Source organism: Impatiens glandulifera, chromosome 7 (assembly GCF_907164915.1).
Source record: "Impatiens glandulifera chromosome 7, dImpGla2.1, whole genome shotgun sequence".
NCBI classification, from domain to species: domain Eukaryota; kingdom Viridiplantae; phylum Streptophyta; class Magnoliopsida; order Ericales; family Balsaminaceae; genus Impatiens; species Impatiens glandulifera.
In genome coordinates this window covers 12025171-12050059 of record NC_061868.1, presented here as the reverse complement: position 1 = coordinate 12050059, position 24889 = coordinate 12025171, and the positions used below count along the sequence as shown (strand labels likewise).

At 37.5% G+C, this 24889-nt stretch overlaps 1 long non-coding RNA gene across 1 annotated transcript; it reads right to left on the bottom strand.

Moving 5' to 3' along the window:
• Positions 1 to 15407: 15407 nt before the first annotated feature.
• On the bottom strand, positions 15408 to 18569 carry LOC124910494. The gene is made up of 3 exons (XR_007096423.1): positions 16037 to 18569; positions 15835 to 15943; positions 15408 to 15751 (listed from the first exon to the last, which is right to left on the bottom strand). It is a non-coding gene; the product is annotated as an uncharacterized LOC124910494 (long non-coding RNA).
• Between the last annotated feature and the right edge of the window lie 6320 nt (positions 18570 to 24889).

The following is a 24889-nucleotide window of genomic DNA, read 5'->3' as shown; positions in this document are numbered from 1 at the left end:
AGAACAAGACACAGGTTTTTATGGATGTTCGGAGATAAAACTCCTACGTCACCTCTTCTTCTCGAAACCGCGAGAAGGATATTCACTAAGGAATACACAAACACAATATCCGATCGAGACTTATTTGTTGCTCGATAAACACTCGTACATTTCTCACCGAAATTGTAATCTCACTTCAAAATGCACACTTAAGCTTTTTAATCTTAGAGAGATAAACACAACTTGTAACTTGGGTAGTTGGAACTCTTAATTGTTGTCTCTTGTAACTTCAGAACTTCCAGAACTGCATTTACTTCTCTTCAGCTCCTTCTTTTATAGGTGAAATGTGCCAACGGTCACATTTCTTCAACGGATACCTTCAGGGTAATCCTTGAATTTAATTGGTTGAGCAGAGGTTCAATGTTGCAGTACTGGCAGTTTAAGCTTCCAAGGCGTAGGTCAAACCGGCTAGGTTTGTCTTTTACTTAGTATAACAACTGTCGGTTGGACAGTTGCCTGCACCTGGAAGGTTGTGCCTCCGACTTATCCCAGAGTGGAAAAATCTCTTCAGGCAATCTTCTATAGCCTGCAGAGTATCATCAGACATATATGGATATAGCAATATCATAGTCTGTTCCTTTGGTGTCATCTTCCGTAGATACCCAAAGTGTCTGTTTACACCGATTTGTAGATTGTATTTAGTTTGATAGTTCTGACTTCTTTCTTAAGTAGTCTCTTCATCGGTTTTCTGGTTGGATACTGCATTTCAGTTTGGGATGTTTACTTGTTGTTCATAGCTTCAGGTTAACCGGATAACTTTCCAGTTTTGGGTACACCCTTTTCTTCTTCTTCTAACTGGTTGGATTCTTTGGTCGGTTGGATTCTTGACCGGTCAGATTCTTGACCGTTCCTAGTTCTTGACCGTTCATGCACAATAAGTTTATTTAAGTTAAGTTCTTTATTTGACCGGTTAATTTCATCTAACAATTTCTCCCTTTTTGATTATTTTATTTAAAATATTCAAAATCATGTAAGAAGTAAGAAGTAGGTTAGTTGTTTTAAAATTTTGTTTGGCCGAATTTTTGAAAAAGACTTAGAAAAAAAATTTCAAAAATTTTTGGAAAAATTTGTCTTTGAAGAAAAATTTTATCTTATCAATTTCTCCTTTTTTGATTATTTTATTTAAAATATTCAAAACCATGTAAGAGGTAAATTGTAGGCCGGTTTCAAAAAATACTTTATATATATAAAAGTAGGAAATATAATAAAGTTAACATAGATAACAGATAATTAAAATTTTTTATTCCCTCTTCTTAGGCATATATCTCTTGAGTAGGTATTCAGCCATCACTCCCTTTCCCGGATTGCAGGGATCGACGCCAACTCCGGAGGAAGATGCTTGACCGCCCGAGGTTCCGGTGAATGGTGAAACCTGTGAAGGAACCGATCTGAGTGGAATCGCCTCGATACCCCGCACTATTTTGTGCAGTGGTATATCCTCGTCCTCGACTTCTTCAACTTCTGGTGAAACCGGGTTGGGTGGAGGAGCAGCAATCGGTTCAGCAATGTCGGCCAACAGCTGTTGAGTCCGTTTAGTTGATGCCTTCTTGGAGGCCTTTCTCTTTCTAGTTGCCGGTCTGGTTGATGGAGCAGCCGCCTTTGATTGCTTATTTGTGTCGGCGATATCTTCTAATATCAGATGTTGTTGGAATAGCCGAGCCGAATCCTCATTTGCTTGAACTGCTTGTTCCGGTGCGGCATCTTCCATCACTTAAACATGTTTGGCCAGGGCTACATCCTTTTGTTCTCTTTCCTTTTGAAGCTGCATGTTCTCGTCTTCAGCTTCTTGAATCTTTTGAGACGCGATCTCATTCGCTTTTTCAAGCGCCTCGTTGGCTGCTAGCTTGGCCGCGATCATCTCCGCCAGCTGTTCGGAGACCGCTTTTAGCTCGGCTTCGGTCTGGGCATGCTTTTCTTCAAGCGTTGCCATTCTTTCAAGTATTGAACCGGCCTGGATACCGAATTGAAGCAGACCCTCTTCAAAAGTTGCCAGCTTTTGATCCGTTGTCGAAAGTCGTTGGGCGGTATTGTTGTGACCCTCTTCAAGAGTCGTTAGCCTTTGATCCATTAAACCGAGCCGCTGGTCGGTTTGAGCAAGACCGTTCTCTAGATTTGTAGTTCTTTGTGTCGTGGAGCTGAACAGTTAGTCGGTCAGACCATAGTTATCTTCAACGGCTGTAAGCTGTTGAACCGTAGAGTTCAGTTTTTCACCGGTAGACTCAATCAACCAGTTAAATTCCTTCACTCTTTCCTTAATTTTCTTGTGCCACGGCATGATGGCATCTTGACAAAATTCATTGATTAAATCCATGACCTTGTCCTCGGTTAGAGCATGCACCAGTGTTTTGTCGGTTTGTGGAGATCCGGGCCGATCGGTGAGCAGATTATCCATTTCGGTTTCAAATCTGTTGACCGTGGGTTCCGGTGGAGGAGGGGCATTCTCGGCCTTATTCGGATTCGGACCGCCGTTAGATTCAAAACCGTCATCACCTGCAGGATGAGATCTGGAAAAGTGTGAAGCTTCTTGATGAGCGGGATCCGATTCCAACCGCGTCATCTCATCGGTTAGCTCTCGTTCCTTAGCCGTTAACATTTCCAGCACTAATGCATCGAGCTGGATTTTCTCATCTTCAGGGACATTCTTTTCACGAAGGTGACGGATGTGACCGGTGAGTTCTATCAACCGGGCGTGCGGTTCAACCATCCTTCCTCTTCTAAGAGCGGTGACCATGCTCTTCGTCTTTGTAAGGTCGAACACCGACCTTTCCCTCTCCATCAGTTTTTCATATCTCTGATGAGCGGGATGCTCTGGTAACATGTCGGCATAACCGACTTCCTGCCGTTCCAAAGCCCATTGATAGTAGACATTTCTCACACCATGAGCTTGCTCGAAAAGTAGTTCTATTATTTGGGAAACAAGTCCTTCTCCCAATTGTCGAACGTTGTCGTCCGCGGTTTCAAATACCTCCGGTCGCCTGGCTGAACCGGTTTCATCATTAACATTTCTGGCCGGTTGTTCTTCATTGATGGCCTTCCCTTTTCCATTGTCTAACCGATTCTCCTCGTTGTCGTTGGAGTTAGTCCGGCTAAAGCTAGACGCGGAGTTTTCTGGATTAGGAGTGTCGGCTTGAATATCAGCCGATCCGGATGTGTGGGGAACCGCCTTGCTTCCAGACTGTGCACCCACCGGAGCCTTTTTCTTTCTAGGCTGTTGTTTCCTAGGTCGAGAGGTTGATTGTTTACCGGATGAGACCTTCACTCTGCTCGGTCGAGTCGTTGTTCCCAAGAAATGAGAAGATCTTATTATCTTGCTAGAGGGTATAAAAACACCCGAGACAGTTTTGATATTTGAGTGGCGCATCAGCTTGCCGAGTGGAACGGCATATCTTTGAGACCGTTTGGAGGTCGGATCCACCATCTCACATAGATTGGAGAAAACAACATTGGCCCAGTTTATCTTAATGCCTCTGACCAAGCCGGCCAGCATCTCAATTTTCGAACGTGTCAGGCTATCGTAGTTGCCTCCTCTTTCTTGAACCGACTTTGAGAGAATCTCGCAAAGTGGCCTGTATGCTGGTTTGAGGTCCGCTTTCTTACCGGACACCACTATCGGTTGGTCAGTGTCCGATACATCATAGCGAACTGCAAGGAGTACGTCCTCGTCTATTTCCACGGAGAAGTCACTCCCTTCTGTCGGTAAGTGGAGAACTTCAGCAACCGATTCTTTGGTAATCTTAAACGGTTTTCCACCGACCGTTGCGGATATAATTCCTTCATCGAGCACAATGGTTTGGAAAAACTCCGTGACCGCGTCTTGATACAGGACGAACGGTCCATTTAGAAAGTGTTCAAGACCCGAGGCAGATATGAGATTCAGCACTTGTTTAGCATCTGTCGATCCGTTTGTTTGAATTTCTTCGAAGTCCACTTGAAAGATGTGAGTGAAGAGTACAGAATCGCGACCCATTTTGCTTAGAGAGACCGGAAGTTGGAAAGATCGAGAGCTTAAGGATAAGTTGAATGCTAGAGAGAGAAAGCAAATTCGCGGAAGAAGGAAATAAAATGACGAATGAAGTTATTTATAGGCCGCGGCCTGAAATGTGAACCGATGCGAGCCGTCACATCAAGAAAGGGTGCCAATTTTCCCTCCAAAATGAGTTGGCGGTAAGCCTTTGGGCGGCAACCTTTTGGCGGGAGGCCTTTTGGCGAGAAGTTATTAAGGCGGATAATCTTTTAACTGATTATTAAGGAGGCGGTGATTTAACCGGTGATTAATGAAGCGGTAAGCGATTTTAACCGGTTAAGAATTTAAACCGATATTTGAACTTTTTAATTTTGAACCGATTTTTGAAATTTAAATTCATATTCGATTAACGAAGAAGAAGACATAATAATGATAGAACCGATATTAAGATCGGTTGGAAATACAAATACAAGGGTAAGGTTAACCGTCCTAGAACCTAAATCATTCTAGAGATTTTGTCGTCCTCCACTTCCTCGTTGAGGACATTTGAGAGATTTATCGGTGTAACTGGTCCAAGATTTGGAACGCAGGCTTGAATGACCCGACTCAGGTGAGGAGCATAGCCGAACCGTTTCTTCGTTTCGACTATGGTCTTCAAGTTGTTAAAGATGACTGATGCCCACATGATGGGTGTATTGCTGACGATATAGGTCATCATGTCGAAAGCTCGTCTGGAGTAGTTTTGATTTGGAGATTGGAAGATGATCGACCGGTTAACGATCTCATGCAAGAGTTGGATGTGGGGAGCAAGATTGGCGTTAAGGCCGTGATTTTCCACCGGTGTTTCGGATCTGGAGAATAGTTCAGCGTAATCAACAGCTGCACTACCCACACGGGATGGGAAGTCTGAAAACCCTTCAGTTGGAAGATTAAACATTTCGGCGAGTCCGCTCTTAGGGAGAACGATGACATTGTTTTTCACGGTGAAGACAATGGCACCGTTGAACATAAATGCATTGTTGAAAAATTCCAATACCTCTGGAATAAATAGAGGTCCGGATTCTTTTAAGAAATCACGAAGTCCGGTTTCGACTAGGGATTCAAAGATTAACTCTCTTGTTTCAACGTCTTCCATGTCGAGTACAGAATCGAAATCGATGCATAGATAGTTTCTGAGGGTGCGATGAGACATTTTTCAGGTTTTTCTTAGAGAGATAGAGATTTAAAATATGTTGTTTGGAAGTGTGTTGGGATGAGAGGGAGAGGTTTCTTAAATAGATTTGAAATGAGAGGGAAGGTTAGAGCATTTAATGTTAATATTCCGTTTTGTCTCATTAATGTTGGGGAATATTTATGTTTTCAAAACGCCTTGGGAAGGGGTACTTTTTGACCGGTTACGGGGACCAAGGCTGAGAATCTAGTTGGGAACTAACTAAGTTTGTGTAATTTCCTATGCGGTTGGAATTCAAAGTTACTAGATTTTCATTAATAAAAAGTGGATTACATTGAACCGAAGGAAACATAATCGAGTAGGATAAAAATACAAACGATAATTGAAGTAAAATGATCGGTTGTCCGAAGGAGTGAGTCTTTAATGACCGGAGGAGGTGAGGTGTCTGTTCTTCTTCTTTCAAGCTTTCTCGAACCGCTCATAGAAAGAATCAGCGGAATCCCTGGTCAGGACCTGGGATTGGTTCACCCCTTGCCTAGATAGAGCGGAACCCCGAGTTCGTTAAGTAGAGAGCTGATTTGAGGAATGAAGCCAGTATGACGGGTATTGATCATCCAGATTAGGATGTCAAACAGCAGCCTAGACAAATTGACCGGAGCATCAGTTGTGATGGCGGTCATGATGTTGAAGACAGTGGTGCAGTAGGTGTTTGTGACATCCTTTCCCAGGATGGCCCTATCGATGATGTCATTGAGAAGCTGATATTCATCCCTCAACGATGACCGAGCTCCGTGGTCATCGACCGGAGAGTTGGAGCGAGAAAAGTTCAAAGAGATTTCAGCTTTTAGTTCAGCCGAAACATTTAGGTCAGTAAGACCTTCCTTCGGAAGGTCGAAGCACCGAGCGAAATCTCGCTCGAAGAAGTCAAACACCGTTCCTCTTACACTTGATTGGATAAGAGTATCAAAGAATGGAGTACCACAGAAGACTCTAGCATTATGGAAAAATTCAGTAACGGTTTCGGGAAAGATGACATGTTTGTCATCTAGGAAAGGCTTCAGACCGATACTTTCCAGAGATTTAATCATTTTGAAGATCTCATAGTGTTGTGTCCCATGTGTGGAGTCAAAATCAACTTGGAGAATGTCTTGAAACTGAGACATTTTTGTCTTAGTGAGATGATAGGTTGATATTGTGGATATTTGTCTGATGTTCATCTAACTTATATATTAGTTGAAGGGTGATATAGGTGAATAGTATTATCTAGTGGGTAGCAGGTAATTTAGTTCATTAACCGTAGGATAAAACATCTTGCATGAATTAGGTAAGTTTACAGCCTAAGGGTGTGAGTCATAAGTCTGGACAGTAAGAGATATAATATCTTCACGTCTTTTGAGGCATGACTGCTTTGTTTTGAAAAAGTATCTTTTCAGAACAGATACGTCTAAACACAGACAATTGTTCCATTTTTGTTAGGAAGACAAATATTCCAGAATATATTATATTCAAACCGATTGGGTTTCAGTCATTGGTCCCGATGCAGTTAATTAGTGTAGGTACTAAGTAACTGGTCGGTTTATTGTAACTGATAAGCAAAGCGGTTCTTTAATAAATACGATGGTAAATTCGGTTTCCCACATTTTAGGAAGAACTGCCGGTTTTGTCTGTCCGAACCGATTTTCCCTTTAGAGGTTAAAGGTTTAAGAAATGAGTTGATTAACATCGGTTAAACCAATGATGTTTCTGAAGTAAGAAAACTTAGCTTCCTGTAGGGGCTTTGTGAAGATATCGGCTACTTGTTGATCTGTTGCTACATATTCTAGCCGGATATGCTTCTGCATGACATGTTCCCGGATGAAATGATGCCTTTTGTCGTTGTGCTTGGTTCTAGAGTGTAAAACCGGATTGTATGTGATTGTTATGGCACTTGTGTTGTCACATAAAATCGTAGATTCTTCGGTGGTGATACCAAAGTCCTTTAGTTGTTGTTGAATCCATAGGAGTTGTGAACAACAACTTCCGGCTGCCAGATATTCAGCCTCTGCGGTTGACGTAGCAACCGACGTTCGCTTCTTGCTGTGCCATGAAACAAGCCGATCGCTTAAGAATTGACATGTTCCGCTGGTACTTTTTCTATCAACTTTACAACCTGCATAGTCTGCATCAGAATAGCTTGTGAGGTTAAAGGATGAGTCCTTTGGATACCACAGACCGACTTCAGGGGTTCCCTTTAGATATTTCAGGATTCGCTTAGCGGCTGTATAGTGAGACTGTTTGGGATTAGCCTAAAATCTTCCACACACTCCGACCGCAAATAGTATGTCCAGTCTACTTGCTGTTAGGTATAAAAGTGAGCCGACAATTCCACGATAGGCTGTCAGGTCTACTCCCTGACCGTCATCATCTTTATCCAGCTTGATTGATGAGCTCATTGGCGTAGCGGCAAAGGAACATGTGTCCATCCCAAATTTCTTTAGATGTTCCTTTGTATATTTGAGCTGACTTATGAACGTTCCTCCTTCGAGTTGTTTAACCTGAAGACCTAGGAAGAAGCTTAATTCTCCCATCATACTCATTTCAAATTTGTTAGTCATTAGGGTTGAGAAATTATCACACAACTTAGGATCCGTTGATCCGAAAATGATATCATCCACATATATTTGAACAAGTAGAATGTGCCCCTTTTTCTCAAATTTAAATAGGGTTTTATCCACTGAACCTATGGTGAAATCATGATGTATCAGAAATGCGGTTAGTGTATCATACCAAGCTCTAGGAGCTTATTTTAAACCGTACAGTGCTTTATTTAGGCGATATACATGATTAGGTAGGTCAGCATTTTTAAACCGGGTGGTTGCTCAACGTATACTTCTTCACGTAGGTCCCTATTTAAAAATGCACTTTTAACATCCATTTGGAAAACTTTAAATTTTTTGAAAGAATCAAAGGCTAGAAAAATCCTAATGGCTTCAATTCTAGCTATAGGAGCAAATGATTCTTCAAAATCAATACCTTCTTCTTGTTTGTATCCTTGTGCCACTAATCTAGCTTTGTTCCTCGTAACCAAACCGTCTTCATTGAGTTTATTTCTGAATACCCATCTTGTTCCTATGACCGGTTGATCTTTCAATCTAGGGACTAGGTACCAGACTTTATTACTCTCAAACTGGTTTAACTCTTCTTGCATTCCCAAGATCCAATCCGGATCCGACAATGCTTCATCCACCTTTTTCGGCTCAATCTGGGAAATGAAAGCGGAATTAAAGTATTCCTCCAGTTTTTGTCGCCTAGTTTGGACGGGTTTTGAAATGTCACCTATAATAAGCTCAGGAGGATGATTTGTATTCCTTTTGAGATTCGGTTCAGGAGTGTCTACTAAATCACCGTTTGTTTGATCAAGACTAGACATATCGGTAGGCTGATCAATAGTGTCAGACCGACCGATTTCCTCAGTTTGAACCGAGGTGTCAACTTCCTATTGTGTGGCAGCTTGATCCGACTGGGTTTCAACAACACCCATTTGGTCATGGACAAACCGTCTGAAAACCGGAACCTCATCTTCACTATCATAATAGATATTATTATTTTCCAATCTGTTGTGTAGATCAAATGATGATGCGGTGTTACTTTCAACCGATTCATCGAATACAACATGAAGAGATTCTTCCACGGTTAAAGTTCTAGTATTATATACTCTATATGCTTTACTAACTGCTGAGTAACCTAGCATTATCCCAATATCGGATTTTGCATCAAAAGCAGATAAGTAGTTTTTGCCATTAATGTGAATGTAACATTTACAACCGAAAATTTTAAGATACCGAATGTTAGGAATCCTATCAAAATACACTTCATACGATGTTTTATTGTGAAATTTGTTAATCAAAGACCGATTTTGTGTGTAACATGCAGTACTGATAGCTTCAGCCCGAAATTTTTGAGCAACACCCGAATCGGTTATCATAGACCTTGCGGCTTCCTTGAGAGTTCAGTTTCTTCTCTCGGCCAGGCCGTTATGTTGAGGAGTTCTAGCACTAGACAACTCGTGTCTAATGCGGATTTATCAAGAAATGCATTTAGAGTACTATTTGTAAATTCGGTTCCTCTATCACTCCTAATGCTATTTATGCGTGTTGATTTTTCATTTTGTAAACGCTTAAGCAATGTAATTAAATTGGATGCGGTTTCACGTTTAGATGCCAAAAATGTGACCCATGTATATCTAGAATAATCATCAATAACCACTATAGTGTAAATCATACCACCTAGGTTGGTGACCATAATCGGTCCAAATAAATCCATGTGAAGAAGATCTAAGCATCGGTTAGACTGAATGTGTCCTTTACTCTTAAAGATTGATTTAGTTTGTTTACCCATTTGACATGATGAACACACCTTATTCTTATTAAATACTATATCAGAAATTCCTTAAACTAGATTTTTACCGCGAATATAGTTTAAGGTTTTGAGGTTTAAATGGTTTAGCCTTTTATGCCATAGCCAGGTTTGATCGGTTTCAGCTACCATGCAAACAGGATGCTCCACTTCATTTTTCTAATCTACCTTGTATATATATATTTCCTAACCTATTTCCGGTTAGTAGTGTGCTAACCTGGGAGTTTTTAACTAAGCATGCATGCCTAAGAAATTCTACACTATATTCAGCGTCACACATCTGACTAATACTTAACAGATTAAAATGTTGATTTTCAACTAGAAGTACATTGTCAATTGTTAAATTACCATGAACAATCTTACCCTTGCCCACAGTTCTACCTCTTGAGTTGTCACCAAAGACAATCATTGCACCGGTTTCTATTTTGATGTCGGTCAGAAGGTTGTTGTTTCCAGTCATATGTCTGGAGCAACCGCTGTCCAGGTACCACTTAGAGTTTCCTAGCCGTTTCGTCATATCCTGCAAAATATACATATTTACAACTATTTGGTACCCACATTTACTTGGGTCCACAATTGATTAGTCCCTTGGGTATCCAGACTTTGATAAGTCGGACAACTTTCCCGATTATGGTTCTAACTAGTTTTCCTGTACTCGGTCTGACATCTTTCTATTTTCCTAAGAGTGCCTTATTTTGTGGTGGCCTTTGGTTTATTTTATGTGGTCGTGGATCGGTTTGTTTACCTTTTGGCTGGTTGGCTTTCTTTCTCTCAGGATGAAGCCATTTTTCGGAGTCAGTTGGACTTACATAGGTTATTTCTTCTTCCGGTTTTGAGTCACTTTGTTCCTCATCGTTGGTTGAAGATCTCTTGACAAATCTTACAAAGGGAAGATTGTCTTTTATGAGCTTCATCTTGTCGGAATGGTTCCGATTGTCGGATTTGTTGTTTTTGTATCCAAGACCAAATTTGCATTTGGGATGTCTCTTATACTTAGACAATTGGTTCACCATTTCATTGGATCTTTTCTATGCGGCTATTCGATACCTGGTTCGTGCATCTTCCTCTTCGGTCAACTCTTGAACTGACTCCTTGAGCTGTTCAGTCTCAGAGGATAGTTCAGGTGCTGCCTCAGTTTCTAAGATTTCATCAGGTTGAATGGTTTCAGGTTCGGACAGGGTTGGTGCTATGGGTTCGGTTCTAAAGTTGAGTTGGGTTGGTATTAAGGTTAATAGATTCTTGTATTTTACTACCATGGCATTTAGTGCATTAAATAACTCATCTTTAGTAAATTCTTCACAAGAAGTATCAAATACTTGTTCTTTGTTTGCCATGAGACATGTGAGTTCATCATCGTTGTCACTGTGAGCCCATAAATTTCCTCCATCATCGGCTATCAGTGCTTTCTGAACTTTCCTTCCTTCACCGGTTTGTGAGTGGTTGTTTCTTTGGTTCTCATCATCCAGTTTCCGGTCATCCCGTCTTGGTTTTCTGCATTCCCACCTGAAATGTCCCAAACAATTGCAATTATAACATCTAATATTAGATTTATCACCGTAGTTATAGTTGTTGTTTGTCGGTTGGCTTTTCTTCATTAATCTGCTAAATTTCTGTGCAAGCAATGCAATAGCATCCTCAGCGAACTATTCAGCGGTTCTGATCGGTGCAGGAGCAACCGGTTCTATAGATGTGACTAAGGCCTTAGTAGCGGTTGAGGTTGATGCTTTATCTTCGATCCTAGATCTCATTTCAAACTCATATGCCTTAAGATCTTTGAATACATCGTGTAGCTTCATCTTGCTTAGGCAGTTTGATTCCCTCATCACCATCGTCTTTATATCCCATGCACTTGGAAGAGATCTTAAAGCTTTGATGATAGTTTACTTATTATCATAATTCTTTTCAAGAGTTAGAGCTCATTTATCACATTTATAAACCGGTCACTGTACTCCCTCATGGTTTCTCCTGGCTTCATCTTGAGGTTTTTAAACTTCTAGGTAGCCACCATTATCTTGTTTTCCCTGGTTCTTTCATTTCCCTCATGAAGTTGAATCACTGTTTCCCATATTTCCTTTGAGGTTTTGCAATCTTTAACCTTATAGAAGGTGTTTCTGTCCAAACCTTTGAAGATATGGCTTCTAGCGTGGTTATCCAGATTGGCTCTCCTTCTATCCTCAGCTGTCCAATCTTTTCTATCTTTATCAATCGTTACCGGTCCTTCAGACAGGATGAGTGGCATCTCATCATCCATAGTGATTAGGTGCAAGTGCATGCATATCTTCCAGTTGACGAAATCATCACCTTCTAGCATCAGAGGCTTCTCGAAAGTCATGCTTGCTTGCTTCGGGTTGCTTGAGTATTGAAACTAACTGCTCTGATATTAATTGTTAGGATCTAGATCGCGGATGGGGAACTGGGGTCTGGCCGGTTAGTACTTTCACTCAACGGTTGTCACTAATCCGGTTAGAGATTAACACCGGGTTTCAATACTACACAAACTGTCACAAACCCTTGAACAGAGTTCAAGTGCGGAAGTGGTTTATTTCAGGTTGAAGCAACACACACAGGATTAATAAAGATAGAATCTAGATAATATCGGTTTGGAGATTAGGAGGTCGGTTTAAGGTATAGTGAATCGTTTAGAATGGTGCAAGTCGGTTAGTATGAGTCGGTTAGAACGTAGAGCCGACATAAAGTAAAGAACAAGACACAGGTTTTTATGGATGTTCGGAGATAAAACTCCTACGTCACTCATTCTTCTCGAAACCGCGAGAAGGATATTCACTAAGGAATACACAAACACAATATCCGATCGAGACTTATTTGCTGCTCGATAAACACTCGTACAATTCTCACCGAAATTGTAATCTCACTTCAAAATGCACACTTAAGCTTTTTAATCTTAGAGATATAAACACAACTTGTAACTTGGGTAGTTGGAACTCTTAATTGTTGTCTCTTGTAACTTCAGAACTTCCAGAACTGCATTTACTCCTCTTCAGCTCCTTCTTTTATAGGTGAAATGTGCCAACGGTCACATTTCTTCAACGGATACCTTCAGGGTAATCCTTGATTCTGATTGGTTGAGCAGAGGTTCAGTGTTGCAGTACTGGCGGTTTAAGCTTCCAAGGCGTAGGTCAAATCGGCTAGGTTTGTCTTTTACTTAGTATAGCAATTATCGGTTGGACAGTTGCCTGCACCTGGAAGGTTGTGTCTCCGACTTATCCTAGAGTGGAAAGATCTCTTCAGGCAATCTTCTGTAGCCTGCAGAGTATCATCAGACTTGTATGGATATGGCAATGTCACAGTCTGTTCCTTTGGTGTCATCTTCCGCAGATACCCAAAGTGTCTGTTTACACCGATTTGTAGATTGTACTTAGTTTGATAGTTCTGACTTCTTTCTTAAGTAGTCTCTTCATCGGTTTTCCGGTTGGATACTGCATTTCAGTTTGGGATGTTTACCGGTTGTTTATAGTTTCAGGTTAACCGGATAACTTTCCGGTTTAGGGTACACTCTTTTCTTCTTCTTCTAACCGATTAGATTCTTTGGTCGGTTGGATTCTTGATCGGTCAGATTCTTGACTGTTCCTAGTTCTTGACCGTTCCTGCACAGTAAGTTTAATTAAGTTAAGTTCTTTATTTGACCAGTCAATTTTATCTAAATAATATAATATAATATGCAAAAGAAATATCAATATATACTAATTAACAATACATTAATTCCTAATAATACATTATTCAATTCAAACATCATAAACACAATTTCAATTCAATTCAAACATCAAAAACACAATTCCAATTCAATTCAAACTTTCCAAATATAATTTTCCAAACCTTTTCCATAAAATAATGAAAATTACTATAACCATTTATTGACATAGTCCAAAAAGATCATCAATGGCATGGTAGGTCCGTATTCGGCAACACCTATGCACATTTAGAAAAATAATTTATAATCATCATCAACCCTCTATTCAATATATTGAAACACATTATTTATTGTATTTTCTTACATCATTTGCAGCCCCTACCTACCCATCATGCTGCATTCTCATACAACATTTGATAATCATAAACAAGCAAATTGGTTGACAAAAACTTAACCCAAATAAATTCTAAATTCAAGTATTGATCAACTATATCTAAGTTATTCTAAATTCAATTATATCATATTTTTCCTATATTATTACCTAATTTTGGATGATATCATCTTTACATGCAACTCTACCTTACTATATCAAATTTATTTATATTCAACATGATATTACATATAATAATTATGTCATATATATATATATATATAATTTGCAGAATCCTAAAACATTTTCAATTGATAACGATATCCTACTTAATAACATGTAGTGAAAATCAAATACATTTTATTTGAATATGAAACATGTAATCCAAAATAGAGGAAACATGTAAACCGAAATAAAGGAATTGAAACACTAACCTTTTCATGTGTCTCCGCCTTCTAGAGATGTATTTGTTGGGATAGTTTGTTGACCATTGTTATTCATGAACGCATTTATTTGGGCGAATTGGTTTTTTAGTGTATTGATTTCTGTTTGGAAACTAATCTTCTCCACAACCATGTCCACTTGATTAGACTCCAACACTTTAATTCGTTTTTGCATCTTTAGATACTCCACCTTACATGTCTTAACTTCTTTGTCTTTTTCATAATTCTACAGCTTCAATTCACTTACCATTTCCTTGAGATTATTCAGCTCCAAATAGAGTTTGATGCTGAAATGACTTTCTTGAAATACTTGTACAGAAGGGACTGTACAGAAGCGAAAAACAGAGACATTAAAAACGGGAATTGAGACTCACTCCTGAGAAGAAATCCAGAAGAACAAAGGATACTTGATCATATAAGTAACATACAACTACACGATAGACCGGATATTCATGAATGAAAGATGAGGACAATGGGAATCTGGTATCGAAGAAAATATGGGAGGTCACTCGGGAAAAAACACATAAAGTAGAATGAGCTCCTCCTATATGGTCAACGAAGATTATCTCTAGACACCAGTTCATCCTATGGCTCGCCTATGTAGAGGAAATGAAGAAATCATAGATCACCTATTCGGTAGTTGTTGTATTGCTTCGGAGCTTTGGGACACATTCTATAAAATCCTAGAGCTGATCAGTTTCCCGAGCAAATGGAATGAAATCAATGATGCAGCACTACTCAAAACCAAGGGAAATAGATTTGCAACAAGCGTGTTCAAGTGCGGCTTTGGAGTAGTGGTGTATAACATTTGGCAAGAACGAAATGCAAGGGTATATGGAAGAACCCGCAGGAGTGTTGAAGAGTTATGGAAAGATATTGTATCGGATTGCAGTGCCCTCGCGAGAACGTGGAGAAAAATTCCAAGCACGGAGAAGAATTGGAATATCTGTAGGAACTAGAATTTACCGTTTTTTAAACTCACTAGAATTGAAAACATTGTAATCAGATAATTCATTTACGCTTATAGATTTTTAGCTTTTATTCAGAATGTTACGACTTCAAAATTATTCTAGGCCTGTCTAGAATGATCTCTTAAACTCGTGGTTTTTTTCCCATTTTTGAGAATTTTTAATAAAATGACGCTAAGTCGTTTATCCCAAAATAAATACCTGTTTTTGGCCCATGTAGCCAATTCCAAACACACGTCTGCTCGTGCTAGACCCATCCGCCTCCATCCACAATTCCGTGTTGGTTTTTCTTTCTTTTGGTTCTATAAAAATATGTGTTTCATGGAGTTGATTAAAAGTTTCCTACAACTTCTGCTACACTATTTTCACTACAAGTACCATAATTTTTTTATGCATTATTTTAAATATTTCAATAATGGTTGGGAGTCTTCCCAGTTCTTGTGTGTATTATAAAATATACAATAAGTGTAACCAATATGAATTTAATACTACATAATTAACTAAATTACATATCAATCTTCTCTAATGCTCTACCGCTGTTATGGAACCAGCGCAATACACCACCCCACCATTTGACGTGTAAGTTTTTCTATTTCCTTGTGCTTTGCCGCACTTTTCCGTATATTTAGGGGCTTGAAAATGATTTTTCATATGTGTCGAGTCTTTAAATGTTACATGTAGTGGCTTACTCGCCTTCTTTTTAAGGAGCTTGTTGACACCCCCGTTGAAACTGGATCTCACTCAAATTTCTCCTACAATAAGTAATTGAAATTAGTTTTGGATGTGAATAAATTTATAATATTTAAAACTAGGTAAGCTATAGACTATAACATACTGAGAAATGTTCCCACCAAACATTCTTAACGTCTTCAGGCACTTGATTCTAGTTTAGATACGCCCCCTCCAATATCCCGTTACTATCTGATGTATATATTTCAAGATATCTGGAATGAAGTTGTAACAATAAACATGTATTAAATATAAGTCAAGTTACATTTCTCAATTGTTAGACATAACATTTACATACTGAAACTTACCTCTCTACATTAATATCGATGTACAACTTTGAAGATTTACAAACACTAACCAATACGTCCTCCGCCTTTGTATCATTATGATCGTCAACATTTGAGGGTGAATGCGTTATGATCGGATCTTATGGACGAGTGCACGATTGTAAAAAGTTTCTCACCGTTCTGATTGAGTCTCCAAGCCAGTAGATGATACTGGTTGGAGAAGGGCTGGGAGTTGGTTCTTTGGATGATGCTTTATTTTGATTTTGGTGTTGGGTCGGGTCTAGTGATTTAGGATAGAAGTAGTGGCAGTTAGCTGTTTGGGATCCATTTTTTTTATGTGGGGATTGTCTTCTTAAAACAATTGTAGCCGATTTTTGGGTATCGGGAATATTTCTATTTTTGGGCGTTTAGAGGTTGCACCTCTCTTTTTGGAAATGGCATTGTAGTTTTCGGTAGGACGGTGTGCTACTTTTCTGTCAACTACCTTGTACTACCTCTCTTTTAGAAATCTTACAATGACTAAATTTGTTTCATCAACGTCTCTCCTCTTTCTTCTAGTCCTCTTGATAAACTAAAAATAAATATATAACACTAAAGTTGAAGGCCATTCATACATCAAAACACATAAATCGTTCAAAGCTGAATGCAATTCATGTAAAACCTAATTTCAAGAAGTTAGGCAAAGTGCAATAACCTAATCTATACAAAATAGAAGAATTATAAGGGCTTGTTAATGAGAATTTCTCATAAATCATTTCTACAATATGATGCTATTTTTTCCTCTAGTTTGATTAATTGATAAGTATAGACAAGAACATTCTCCTACAACCAGTCCACAATATGATGTCATTTTGTCCTTATTTGATTTCTTATGAAGTTCAGAGTCCAAAAGTACCTATTAAACTTTTGTTTCCTAAGAAAAAAGAATATTACATTTATTAATTGATAAAAACAACATGATGTTAATAAATTGATAAAAATATTATAAATTATAAAATATTGAATAAATCTGAGAAAAATTATAATTAGAATACTATAGAGCAAAAGTGTGTAAACTCGTGAAAAGTTAGTCCGATGGGTACAATTATGTAATTATGTATTTCATCTAAACTTAATAATATCTCATTCTACTAATACAATGAGTCATCCCAAATGAGTTGACAATAGATCTTTCAATAACATATGTCCAAACCTAAAAATTTACTGTGTATAAGAGATTTTCCTACTCTCTAATTGAACCCCGATTGTATGTTTTAACTCAATATTATGTGAGCTCAAAACTGTATGTTCAATTAATCAAACCAACAAAAGAATAATGTATTTGGTGATACAGGATAGTTCTAAAGATAACTACATCAATACAAGATAAAATACTTCAGATATATGGATACTAAACATGGAGAAATGATATGATATCATAATGTGAGAGGAAATCAATTAGACAATACAAATTTTGAATAACCAACTCGCTGCACAATTTTTTCATAACTAAGAAGAACCTTAGGTGTCTGCAACTTGAATACAGTGGTTATGTATGAATGTTCAATTTAACTTTTATGACCATTTCACAATTAAAATATTTGTATTTTCAATTTACTTGATGAATTAAGTTCTTGGTGATGCTAACAGCAGAATGAATTATTACAAAAATTGAATAGGTTGTACGTTAAGATATCATATTCATTGAATATTAAGCCTTATCCAAATTCCTAGAATGATAGTTGTGTACTCAACTTCAACAATGTTTACCGAAACAACATAGATTGATACCAAAATCATTGAGTTGTACTCGACTTAACAAATTTTGAATGCAAGAATATCTTACCTATTGCTTTTTACTTCTCCAAGTGACTAAGTTCTCATAAAAATGAACAATAGAGAGTAAATAAGTGCATTGTATATTGATTATATGGTTGGTCCAACTTGGGTCAAAATAAACTTGAATAGATACGACACTGTTTTGCTTAAATAAGAGTTCATTTGAGTAAGCTTTTAAGATATCTTAGGATTTTGTACACAATATTCTTGTGGAAGGACAATTCAAATATTAATATAAGAGTCCATCAAAGTGTTGGATGGGGATAAGTACAGAGTCCATTGCTCTGATTTCTTATGACGCTAGCCAATTGAATACAACAAATCCATAAAATAAATTACCTTTGGCTTTATGTCGAGGGAGAAACGTAGAAGAATCTAAAATACTCGTTTAACAGGCACCAAATCCTCAAAATCACCGAACTCCAACAAAAGTCTTAAGCTTTTCACAACAGCCCTGACACTAGCAGTTGATATGACATCTCCTTGCCTTTCCACCAACTCAACAAGCACATGAATATCAGGGATAACCTTCTTAGGAGAAATCGATGAAGACCCCATAAAAACTAGAGGGAGCATAATATCTAGAAACATAAGATTAGGGCTTAGACTAATAAGGGAGATCGCATAATTATGGCTTATGTGTTCAGACGACGGATAGAGAAGTAGTGGTAGAGAGAATGGAGACTTCAAAAGGCTGGAGGTAGTGGAGGAGAGAATGGATGCTGGAGGCTAATGATTTGTTTTTGGTGGGACTTAGGCGGAAAAAAAAATAACGCCCAGGTTAAAAAAGTTGGGATAAAGGGAGTTGCAACTAATTTAAAGGCAAAGGGACTTTAGTACCATTCTACTACGAGATTTTTGCAAATTGGACTTGTAACTAATTTAGGGGTAAACAGACTTCAGCACCAATTTGCGCTACTATTTGCAATATTTACATTTCAACATCAGTGCAGATGTTAAAGAAAATCCAATGGTTTTTTTAAATAATTATTTTTCAACTCTCGGGTAGATTTTTACAAATTGGAATTGCAACTAATTTAAGGGTAAACGGACTTAGTGCCAATTTGTGCTAGGTCTTGCAATACTTACCATTAACCATCTGCACTAAGTCTTGCAATACTTTCCTTTAACCATAAGTAAATTCCAATATGTGTTAAGTCTTGTAATACTCGCTTTATAATATTAGTGATGAAGGTAGTGTTAGATCTATTTTACACTAAAATTAACCATAATATACACTCAAATTCACCATAATATTCACTAAAATATACAATAACATGTACAAAAATAAATGATAATATAAACCATTATATTTAGTAAAATAAACATAGTATGGGATTACATAGACCATAATATGCCATATGATAAACCATAATATTCCATAAAATAAACCATAATATAAACCATTTTACTAGAAATCTAAAACATGTCATCTCCGGATTATTCTTCCCCTAATATAATATTAGGCTTAACATTTCAATTTGTACTATAATCTGAATCACTTAGTACATCTTAAGTTTCCTCCGAACAACTACCATGCAATTTAATTTCATCTAATTCATCTAACTCAATATTCAAAATATTTAGGTCACTCAAACCATTGACATTGTAAAACGGTATATCGAGAGAATATACAATTCAATGGTTGGATGATCATGTTGATACTCCACCTCCACCTCGTTTTTCTATATTTCCTCAATCTCTTTACAAACGGCCAACCATTCACAATTAGGATCATTCATTCAGGTTGGATATTATGAATAATAAACTTGTATGGCTTGTTGTGCAAGAACAAATGGATCATATTTAGCGTATTAATGTTTCATGTTAATTTCAATCAATCTATGGGTTGGATTAACTCTAATACCTCTTATCGAATCAAACCATATGCATCGGAATAGAAAAACACGTAAACATGAATCAGGGTATTGTAATTCAATAATCTCCTCTAAAAGTCCATAACACTCTCCATCGTTGACATGAACACAAATACTACTATTCATCATTTATTATTAGAACCGAAATCACCTGCCCTCCATACATAACCGTTGATGAAGTAAGTTAAATATCTGACTGTAGACGTTTTAGGACCAAATGAGATTAAATAAGATAGATCTTTTTCTAAAATTCGCCGATTGTCTTGTACAACCTGAAAAACAAATTTAATGAACATATCACTAACCATGTGTTGAACTAAATAATATCAATTGTGAATCAAAGTGAAATCATAAGTTCATCATCTTTGATCGTAACCATGACTAGTATTGACAATCTATTTCATCCGGATCTAATATGATATTAATGTCACAAAAGGCTCTACAATCATGATATAAATTTTATGCAATCAAATTTATAATTTAAATTCAAATTAAATCATTCGTTACCTATAATATGAATTCACCTCGGACAATAATTTTTTTTTATCATCCATATAACCGAGTTGAGTTGTGGTAAATGAAATGACGACTATTTCCGAAGGTTTTATAAAATTTCCTAAATACTCCCGAGAGGAATAAATCTTTCGGTATTAAAAATAGATTCTGAGAGCGGTGTAAAACCTTCGGGTTTATTAATTATTACCGAAAGTTCTACAAAGAACTTTCGGTTTTTACCTTCCCAAAAAACCAAAAATAATTCTAAGTGTTGGATGTGGGTTAATTGCGAAGGGTTTTACAAAAACCTTCGGTTTTGCAATCCCGGAGATTTTTAATTGCGAAGGTTATTCAAAGAACCTTCGATTTTACCTTTTTGAAATTCTCTTTTACGAAGGTTTTCCCAAAACCTTCGGTTTTGACTCAATTAAAAATAATTCTATGTTTGGTAATGGTTATTTTCGAAGGGTTTTTAATAAACCTTCGGTTTTGACTGATATCAAAACCGAAAGTTATATGAAAACCTTTAGCATCTACTTCTATAAATACAAACTCTAACCCTTCTCTTTTTCATTCCAATCTCTCCTTTCTCTCTCTCCCGCGCCGCCGCCTCCTCCTCCACGCCGCTTCTTCTCTTCTCGCAGGTTTGTTTCATTTGGTTTTTTTTGTTGTTTATTATTAGATTTAGATTTAGATTTCTTAAGTTTATATATATTATATATCTAGATTTAGGCTAGTTTAAAATATTTGTTTGTTTCATTGATTTAGATTTGTCTCTACGTTATTGTTTAGATTAGATTTAGGTTAGTTTGTTAAATATATATGATTTTGTTAGTTTTGTTTGATTAAAGTTATATATATTAGATTTAGGTTACGGTTATGATTTGTTTGATTAATATATATATAATATACATGTTTGAAATGCATTTAGGATGGGTGATTCATGGAATAGTCTTCGGTGTACACCGGAGAAACTGCATCCGTGTTACCAGAATTTGCTAGCACAAACTGAAATTACGGCACGTGAGGAAGAGGTGAGATAGATGACGCTGGAAATGGAGAAAATCCGATTGAGGGATGCGGAAGGAGGCCGATTGCTGAGTGAAATTAAAGCGGACAAGGCTGAAATGGCCCAGAGATTGGAGAAACTCGAACAGGAACTTGTATTGTTGAGGAGTCGACAAAATCAACCACCCCCTCCTCCCACCCCATCTAATAATTTCTATATTAATTATGTGTTTATTAGTTTTCCGTACGAACGATGACATTAATTTTTATGTGTTTTGTTTTAATATTCATGAATTATTATTATTATCTTTGGTTTGGTTTTAATATATATGTTGTTCATGCATTATTTTATTTTTGTTTGCTTTTCACCTTTTTTTTTAAAAAAACAGCATGGCCAAAACCGAAGGTTTATTTCAAAACCTTCGGTTTTGACCCTCGTTTAAAAAAATCTAAAAAATTTCTAATTATGGGGAAGGGTAAAAATCGAAGGTTTTCAAATAAACCTTCGGTTTTGACCCCTGTTCAAAAAAATCTGAAAATTTTCTAAGTATGGGGAAGGGTAAAAACCGAAGGTTTTATTTGAAAACCTTCGGTTTTGACCATCGTTCAAAAAAATCTGAAAATTTTCTAAATATGGGGAAGGGTAAAACCGAAGGTTTATTTGAAAACTTTCGGTTTTGACCCACGTTCAAAAAAATCTGAAAACTTTCTAAGTATGGGGAAGGGTAAAAAGCGAAGGTTTTCAAATAAACCTTCGGTTTTGACCCATGATAAAAAAAACTGAAAATTTTCTAAGTATGGGGAAGGGTAAAAACCGAAGGTTTATTTAAAAACCTTCGGTTTTGACCCTCGTTCAAAAAAATCTGAAAATTTTCTAAGTATGGGGAAGGGTAAAAACCGAAAGTTTATTTGAAAACCTTCGGTTTTGACCCTCGTTCAAAAAAATCTGAAAATTTTCTAAGTATGGGGAAGGGTAAAAACCGAAGGTGTATTTGAAAACCTTTGGTTTTGACCCTTGATAAAAAAAACTGAAAATTTTCTAAGTATGGGGAAGGGTAAAAACCGAAGGTTTATTTGAAAACCTTCGGTTTTGACCCTTGATAAAAAAAACTGAAAATTTTCTAAGTATGGGGAAGGGTAAAAACCGAAGGTTTATTTGAAAACCTTCGGTTTTGACCCTTCCTAAAAACATTCTGTTTAAGGTCAGGACCGAGAGGTTTTCTTAAAACTTTCGGTGAAACCCATAAAAACCGAAAGTTATACTATTAACTTTCGGTGTTACCAAATCATAATTTGGAAAATTAATTGGTTTGATACATTCTGTTAGGATCGGGGACGCCCTTGGAGGACCGGGTTGTTTTCCGGTTTCGGTAAGGGTGGCCGCTTACAACACACACACTTTTTGGTGATAGTCCGGTTAGAGACTAAAACCGCTCTTAACACTACACAGATTGTCACAGACTCTTGAACCGAGTTCAAGTGCGGAAATGTCCGTTTCAATCTGAAGCAACGAATACGATTCGGATGAAGTTTATGAGGAGTCGGTTTAAGGAGTATGTATAGACCGGTTTTGATTATTGGAGTAGGATTATAATTCGGTTAATGTATTTTGGTTTTGGAGTAAATAAAAGCAAAGGAAAGAACACGAGACAAGGATTTGTTTATGGATGTTCGGAGCAAACCCTGCTACGTCACCCCTTCTTCTCAGATTATGAGAAGGATCTCCACTAACTTTTATAGTTAGAACAATACCTCCGGTCGAGCCCAACTTCGCTACTCGCCGGTTACACCAAACTCACTCTTTGATGTAATACAACTCAACACAACAACACACAAAAAAGCTTCCGGTTTTAGGCAAACCGGTTTTTGGAATATATGACTTTATCTCTCTAACTTAATGATTTTCTTAAAAAGATGTGATTGATATTTTTCGCTTGATTCGGTGCATTAAATGAAGACGTCTCGTCTTCCTTTTATAGCTGAGAGGACACAACGGTCATATTTTCTCTCTCCTGGTAATGATCAAGAGGCTTGCACGCCGTCCCTCTTGGACAGATCAATTTGGACACATGGCAGACATGCGCTTTAGCCGGTTTGCATGTTGGACACATGGCAGCTCTTAGCCGGCCGCCTGACAGCTACCTGCTGCCTGGAGATTGCTTCTGGATTTGGACAAGCATGCCTGACAGCTACCTGCTGCCTGGAGATTGCTTCTGGATTTGGACAAGCATGCCTGACAGCTACCTGCTGCCTGGAGATTGCTTCTGGATTTGGACAAGCATGCCTGACAGCTACCTGCTGCCTGGAGATTGCTTCTGGATTTGGACAAGCATGCCTGACAGCTACCTGCTGCCTGGAGATTGCTTCTGGATTTGGACAAGCATGCCTGACAGCTACCTGCTGCCTGGAGATTACTTCTGGATTTGGATTACTCATTTAATAACCGGAGCTTGACAGCAGTTAATCAACCGGAACATTTATGACTGAGCGGCTGCAGTTAATCAACCGGAGCATTTATGACTGAGCGGCTGCAGTTAATCAACCGGAATATTTATGACTGAGCGGATGCAGTTAATCAACCGGAGCATTTATGACTGAGCGGCTGCAGTTAATCAACCGGAACATTTATGACTGAGCGGCTGCAGTTAATCAACCGGAGCATTTATGACTGAGCGGCTGCAGTTAATCAACCGGAACATTTATGACTGAGTGGCTGCAGTTAATCAACCGGAGCATTTATGACTGAGCGGTTGCATTAAGTGTCGGTTGACCAATCCGGTTTGACTGAACTTTACTGACCGGTTCCGGACTCCTTAATGAACTCTAGTTGACCAACCGGTTGACTGAACTTCTTGGCCAAACCGGTTGCTTTTACTTCAAACTGAAGTCAAACAACCGAACGGTATATATATTTCCAATCGAATGAATTTTGCTCAATTTCCCTTAACCACTACGCTACAACAGCTTCTTGTTATATTTAAACCAATTAATATACTTGATATAACTTAGCGGTTTAACATATATATTTGAATTAGTTTTATCTATTCATTAAACTTTTCATAAGTTATAACAATTATTTTCTAACCGGTTTAAAATTAATCTCTTTAATTTTTCTATCAATTTCTCCCTTTTTGATTATTTAGAATAAATATTCAAAACTTGTAATGTGTGGCCGGTTTTGAAAATTAATCTACTTAATTTTTCTATCAATTTCTCCCTTTTTGATTATTTAGAATAAATATTCAAAACTTGTAATGTGTGGCCGGTTTTGAAAATTAATCTACTTAATTTTTCTATCAATTTCTCCCTTTTTGATTATTTAGAATAAATATTCAAAACTTGTAATGTGTGGCCGGTTTTGAAAATTAATCTACTTAATTTTTCTATCACATTCCAATCTAGAATCTTAACTAATCTAATCAAGTGTGTGTTGTTTTTTAAAAATTAAGATTGTGTTTAATGTTAAAATGTTTATGATTGTGTTTGATTATATAAAGAAGTGTATTTATATGTTTGTGTTTATGATCATGACATGAATGTGTATAAAGTTTGATCATATGGCTTATGTAATGTGTTAAGGTTATTAAATGTGTTCAATTAATAATGTTCAAAGTCATTAGAAGATTAAAAACCAATTAATTTAACAATTTGTGAAATGGTAATTCCGAGAGTTTAG